This window comes from Manacus vitellinus, unplaced genomic scaffold (genome assembly GCF_001715985.3).
Source record: "Manacus vitellinus isolate BGI_N305 unplaced genomic scaffold, ASM171598v3 scaffold_3_pilon, whole genome shotgun sequence".
Taxonomy (NCBI): Eukaryota; Metazoa; Chordata; class Aves; order Passeriformes; family Pipridae; genus Manacus; species Manacus vitellinus.
Genome location: NW_021940535.1, coordinates 25,638,996 through 25,645,257, shown reverse-complemented (window position 1 = coordinate 25,645,257; position 6,262 = coordinate 25,638,996).

Here is a 6,262-nt window from a genome sequence, read left to right as displayed (position 1 = left end):
TCTGGGGAAATTTATACATAAAGCTGCTCTTCTAAAATTTTAATAAATTTTTTTCCTTTTAACTTAACCATCACATACCCTCATGTTTCCTTTAAGAGCTGAGAAGGAAAGCAAGACTGATTCTTTCAGAGGGCAGTTCAGATCCCAGGCCAAGCATCTGAGATTCCCTTTGGAGGCTTTCTCTTCCAGATAAGTAGTTTCTTCTTGTAGAGTCTAAGACAGACAGACTTCCATACTGAGTTGTTTCATGAGGTGTGTTCTGTTACTCTAAATAAGTACAACATTGAAGAAATGCAAAAGTGCATTTTTGTGTAAAGGAAGCTTTGATGTTCTGATACAGTCTAGGTACAAAGTCTCACTTCTGTAAATATTCAAGTGCTGTGCATCTCGGATTAAATTTAAAACATAAAAACTAGTTATACTGCCTTTGACTTGAAACGATAGAGTAAAAAAGAAATAGGGGAAAGTTGTGTCACCATCTGAAGTCCTTTATTGGTAGCTGTATGTTACCACACTGTGCAACCAGGTTCAATAGCAGCTGAAATACAATTCAGTTTAAGAGAAAAGAAGGGAGAGTCACTGAGAGAAATTTAGTTTTCAACTGGTGAAAAGGCAAATTTAAACCAAAGCTGAAATACTGTGGACAACATATTATAGGCTCAAAGGATTTTAGAAGTGCTCTGTTTACTGTCTCTTGTTCCTTTGAAAGAACTAATTTGTAGTTCTAGCGCTCCGTATTATGTTGGGTTACCTGAACTCCTGGGAAAAGTTGTGTTTTAATTACATGAATGGTAAAAGTTTGCATGGTTAACTTTTTCTTCTTATGTAGAACTATTTATTAAGAATGTGTTTTGAAGTGGTGTTTTTTATTCTGTGTATATTAAGACATAGAATAAACAGTCTGTCTACCTCATTCTCTTCTTCCCTCTACTGTAACCTGTTGTTAATAATTTTCATGGGTTAAAGTTACTCTAATCTCATGCATTTTTAGAGAAATGGATGTTCTTAGGCACACAGCAGGCAGAGATGGGTAAGAGTATGCTCAGGGTTGTTTCTTTTCACATACCTTAAAAGTGGGATTTTGTTTTGTTTTGTTTCTTTTTTGTTTTAATTATCAGTGACTAAGTTCTTAATGATGATTGATAATAAATTACTGATTAATCAATTCTGACCTCCCTAAAATATTCCCTAAATTAATCACAGTTTAGGCCAGTAGTGCAGAGCTCACACTGCTTATTTAGGTCTCTGTACTCCAGCTGTCATTTAACTTTGCTTACCACAGAAGTCTGCTTAAAATTTTTCAAGGGCAAATTTCAGAATTTAGAAAGCATTTCTAAAATAAGTGCTTGAGTTGTCTCTGGGGCTTCCTTCCCTGGAGCTTGGATAATGAGTTTTGGTAGGGCTGGGGAAGAGAGTCAAAATAAAAGAAGCTTAGAATTGTGATTTCCTTTGAAGTAATCTGTAGTTACTAACTTTGTCCAGCTTTTTGAAAAAAAGAAAAGGTCGTGAGAGACAGATTCTTTCTTTTAGTTGTATTCATCTGATGGAAGTTTCTCCACACAGCTGTGTAGGGGGAGAGGATTTTACCCACTTTCATACTACCTGTGAGGGCTGTTCTTTGTGTGTCTTGTAGCAGAATGGCTGAGGCTGGAAAGCTTCTCTAGAGATGGTCTAATTCAATCACAGTGCACAAAGCACAGCCAGCTGCAGTAGGTAGTCAAGGCCATGTTCACTTGGGTTTTGAGTATTTCCAAGGGTGGAGACAACACAGTCACCCTGGGCAACCTGTTCCAATGAAAAAGGCCTTTATTTCTTTGTTTCTTTCCTTATGTTTAACTGGATTTCTTCAATGGTATTTTTTTTCTGCTGCTAGCCACCAAACTTCAGTTTAGAAGTAGTATCTTCTCTTGTGAGCTACCCGTATGCTGCAGAGAACTTCTGATACTTGCACCCCTCTTTTCAACAGCTTTGTGAAGACTGAGAAGTCCATTATGTTTCCCTGATTCCAGCAGAGCCTGTTGGCAGGACTCTGGGAATGCAGGAAGGAACTCTTCCCCTCTGGAAGTGCCAGTGTATGTTGATTAATGATACAGTCTCAGTTATATTTTACATTGCTTCAAGTGGTAGAAGTGACAGAAATCAAATTTATGCTTCAGTGACCTCTGTATTTAGGATTCATTTTCCCCAGGAGAAGTTCTTTTTGTTTCCAAACTGTTTATAAGCAATACTGATTAAAATCTGGCATAATTAAAAAAAAAAGATCAAAATGCGGCCATAGGGAAGCCTGTCTCATTTTCTATTTCTTCTATGAAAGCATCATATAAGCCAATCCCTCACCTGGTGTGGTCCTTGCTATTGCCTGGTTGTACTTGATGCAGGATGAATCTTGTAGGTCAGTTCATACTTTGTCAGAGCACAGCTGGATGTGCACCCCTCTTGGCACAGCCAAAGGACTGGCATGAAGAAGGGAGACAGGACAACTTAAGCTGCAGAAACTGCATGGTAAACAAGTTCCAAAACCTGATGAGGCTCAAAAAAAGGTTGAGTTTATTTTAATTTAGCTATGTCATATTTCTAACTGTTTTTGTGGGGAAATGGAGCAGAAGCTTGTGCCAGTTTGATGTAATTGGCATAGCAGAAGTCCAACCAGCAGCTTAGCAGCACATTATTTATTCCTATTGATTGAGCCCTTGGATTCTTTTTTGGTGGAAGACATGATCTCGTCTTGCTCTTTAGATATCTTGTTCGCTTCATCTCTATAGTAGGTGGTGAGTGTAGAAGACATTATCAGAATGGCTGTACAGCTCTGTTGCTTGCTTAAGAGAGTTTCAGGAAGGGGGATATATCTTACTGAACAGAAGTCTGAGCCTCTCATAGCAGCGTGAGCAGTGTGCTCGTGGCATGTGTGAGGTATAACACTGCTTAATATTGCATATGAGTGATTGGAAAGGTATAAGAATTTAACCAACTGTTCAAAAGAAATAGTTATATGTTAGTAGTATAGCTCAGGATTCTTTACAGATTCTGTAAGAGGTACTTTTCTGTTAGGCAAAATGTAAAAAATTACTTTGTTGGGAAAATATAGAGTGTGACAGTCTAGAACTTGCTGCCAGAGTAGTTATTTAATACTGAACCTTCAAAGGTATGCTTGCAAAATTGTTATAGACTTCAAAAAGTCTTTAAGTAGATACCTAATTAAGAATAAGATGCCTGAACATCTTATGGTAAAATACTTAATTCTGCACTGAGCTCTGCATTCTGAAGGCTTTGCTGTGGAACCGCTAAATTCTCCCTGAAAGCAGTTATATACCCAAGTATCTATTGAAAATGCTGCAAGTAAATCTGGGCTGTATTTGCATATAAAGGTCACTGCATAATAGCATATGCTGCATGATGTCCTGATTTTAGTTTAACTTTTTCTTATTTTACAGTTGTAAACCAATTAGAATAGCCATTTGCTCTTGGAACTGATGTCTTTAAGTCCTTTGTGTTAGAATTCACACCATTCTTTAACACCTTAACACCTTTCACATATGCCAGCTCTCTTCCTAATCAAATTTAGAAGTTTCATATGAAGTTAGAAGGGTTGGATCTGGTACTTAGGATTTGGCTTACATGGGTGCAAATCACTTTAGTAAAAGTTCATTGAGATTTTTCTTCCAGTCTTTATGTTGTCATGCCTTTTTTTTTTTTTAAGAGCTGTAGCTTGATCTTTATTTAAATCTGATTTTCATTATATACAGTATGATTACCTATTCAGTAATTTTTTCAAGTAAAATATCTTTCATTTAAAAGTGGTATTCTTTTTTAACCATCATATTTTTCATGTTCTGTAGAGAACAATTATTGTTCTTTCAGTTTATTTTTTTTAACCTTTCTGATTGCTTTTAATTGAGCTTTTTGCTAAACTGGTCATTGGGAAACAGAATTTGTACCATTCTGACAGCTGTTTTAGATACTTAGTTTTTTAACACACAAGCTGCTAAATGTGAGAAGTGATTACTTTTCCTTTTTGGTGACACTTGAGGCCAATGACCTCCAGCATTTTGATTTCAATTCCAAACAACAGTTTTGTTGGTAAGTAACTTAAAGCTATTTTAAAACAATATATGCAGCAGAGAATTGACTTGATGTGTTATTAGGAGTGCTGACCTGTCATGTTCAGAATTTAATGAGGTGTATAGTTCTATACTTTTATCTGCAGAATCTTCCATAATGATTTTCTAAACTCCTTTACAAATAGAGTTATTATGGAGTTGGGTAAAAATCCTCCTTGAGGAGAAATATCTGGAAGATACCTCCAGGATGTAGTTTTGAAAACTATGGATTCATTTCAGAAGTTCTCATGAAAAATTCATCTTGAGAACAGGGAAAATAGAAGTAGGAATATATTTTTCATCTGACTTCTGTTAATTTGTATTCATTGCAGCCTATTTCAAAAACTCAATTCCCAAAAGAGTTTTGAAGTATAGGCACAAGATAGAAAAAATATAGTCAGTGAATATAGTTTTGGGATGACACAGTGAGAGATGATATTTTAAAGGAATAGTATTAACTTGAAATGCTTACTTGTGTTTGAAAATACTGTACCTACATATAGTCATGAGAAACAAGGTTTGTGGTGGCTGGTGGGCATAAAGACCTACATTCCATCTTGCACTGTTCTTTTGTGGCAATTTCAAAGGTGCATCAGTCCTTGGAGCACATGAACTGTTGAATTTCTTTTGAAGAAAAAGGGGAAGGTTCCTGGGTAAGCAAATGCAACTCACTGATGTGTAGCATCACCTCCAGTGATATATCTGAAGATAGAAGTTAGTTTGCTGTATACTGTGCTATAACCTAATATTCTGAGTTGATAATGAGTAAAGGATGAATTATCATTCAGTTAAAATGCAGTGCCTTAGGAAGTGCAATTAGTCTATACTAAATTCTGGAGCCACTTGCTGTACGTTAGTATCTTCAGGATTTGTCTGATTAGGAATTGTGTGACGTGTTTTGGGGGTGGAGTACAAATGCACCACCCAATGAGCGTAGTACCTCACATGAAATTTTAATGTACAGTGCCCAGTGCTGTGCTTTTTTCCCTTTGGTTCAGTGCTAGCATTAAAAAATATGTTGCAGTCCCGTTTATAGGCTCTAATTTTGCAATATGACATTCCTTCAGTAAAAGAAAAGAAATTAAGCATGTCAGCTTATCAGTAGAAGTGTATTTGAATGAGAGTGTTGGCGTCGTGAGTGTAATTCTGTATATGGTGATGTGGAATTTTTCATGGTTCTTAATGTGAGCTTTGACAATATGAACCTTATATCATATTTGCAAGGAGTTGTTAAAATTGAACCTGAACAACAACATTCAGCTTAGTGAAAGCTTTGCATTTACAAGTAGTATATGGAAATAGAGTATAAGGAAGGATGCCAACTGCCACTTCATTAAATATAAGACTACCAGTGCAGTTGATTTTACAAAATTCCTTAATGGAAATCTTTTTATGGGGATCCCAGCAGAATGCTTTCTTATGCAGAAATTATTCTCAGTAGGTTTAACCACAATGAATATTCAGTGCTGATGCTGTCTATGATGATCCTGAAAAGGAAAAATCCTGAAGTTCCACATCATGTAATCACAGAGTAGCTCCAGACCTCTGGAGATACCTAGTCCACACCCTTCCTCAAGGCTGGATCTACTACAGCAGGTTGCCCAAGGTTGTATACAATCTCCAAGGATTGAAAGTCAACGAACTCTCTGGGCAGCCTGTTCTTGAGATGTTTGACCTCAATAACAGTGAAAAAGTGCCTTGTAATTTAAATGGAATTGCCCATATCTCAGTTTGTGCACATTGACTCTTTTTCTGTCACTAGGGATCACTGAGAAGAGTCTTGTTCTGTCTTCTTCACTGCTTTTTACATAGCTGCTCTGCAATGGAGCACCTCTTTTTCCTCTGACCTTGGTGTTCCTTCTGTTTCTCACTTTTTTTTCTGCCGCCCACCCCCTTCCCCCAGCCTTGGCACATACATTCAGTAGATCCATTTTCTCTAGCCCATTGAAGTCCCTCTGAATGACAGCACAACCATCTGCTCTGTCAACCACTTCTTCCGATTTCAAACTGTCTGTGGAATTGCTGAGGTTATGCTCTGCACCATGAGGCAGGTCCTTAAGGAAAAGCAGTACTGGCACCAGTATTGACCCCGGGGGCTCCATTAAAATGACTGGCCTCCAGTTGGACTTTGGCCTGCAGATCACAACTCTTAAGGACTGGCAGTG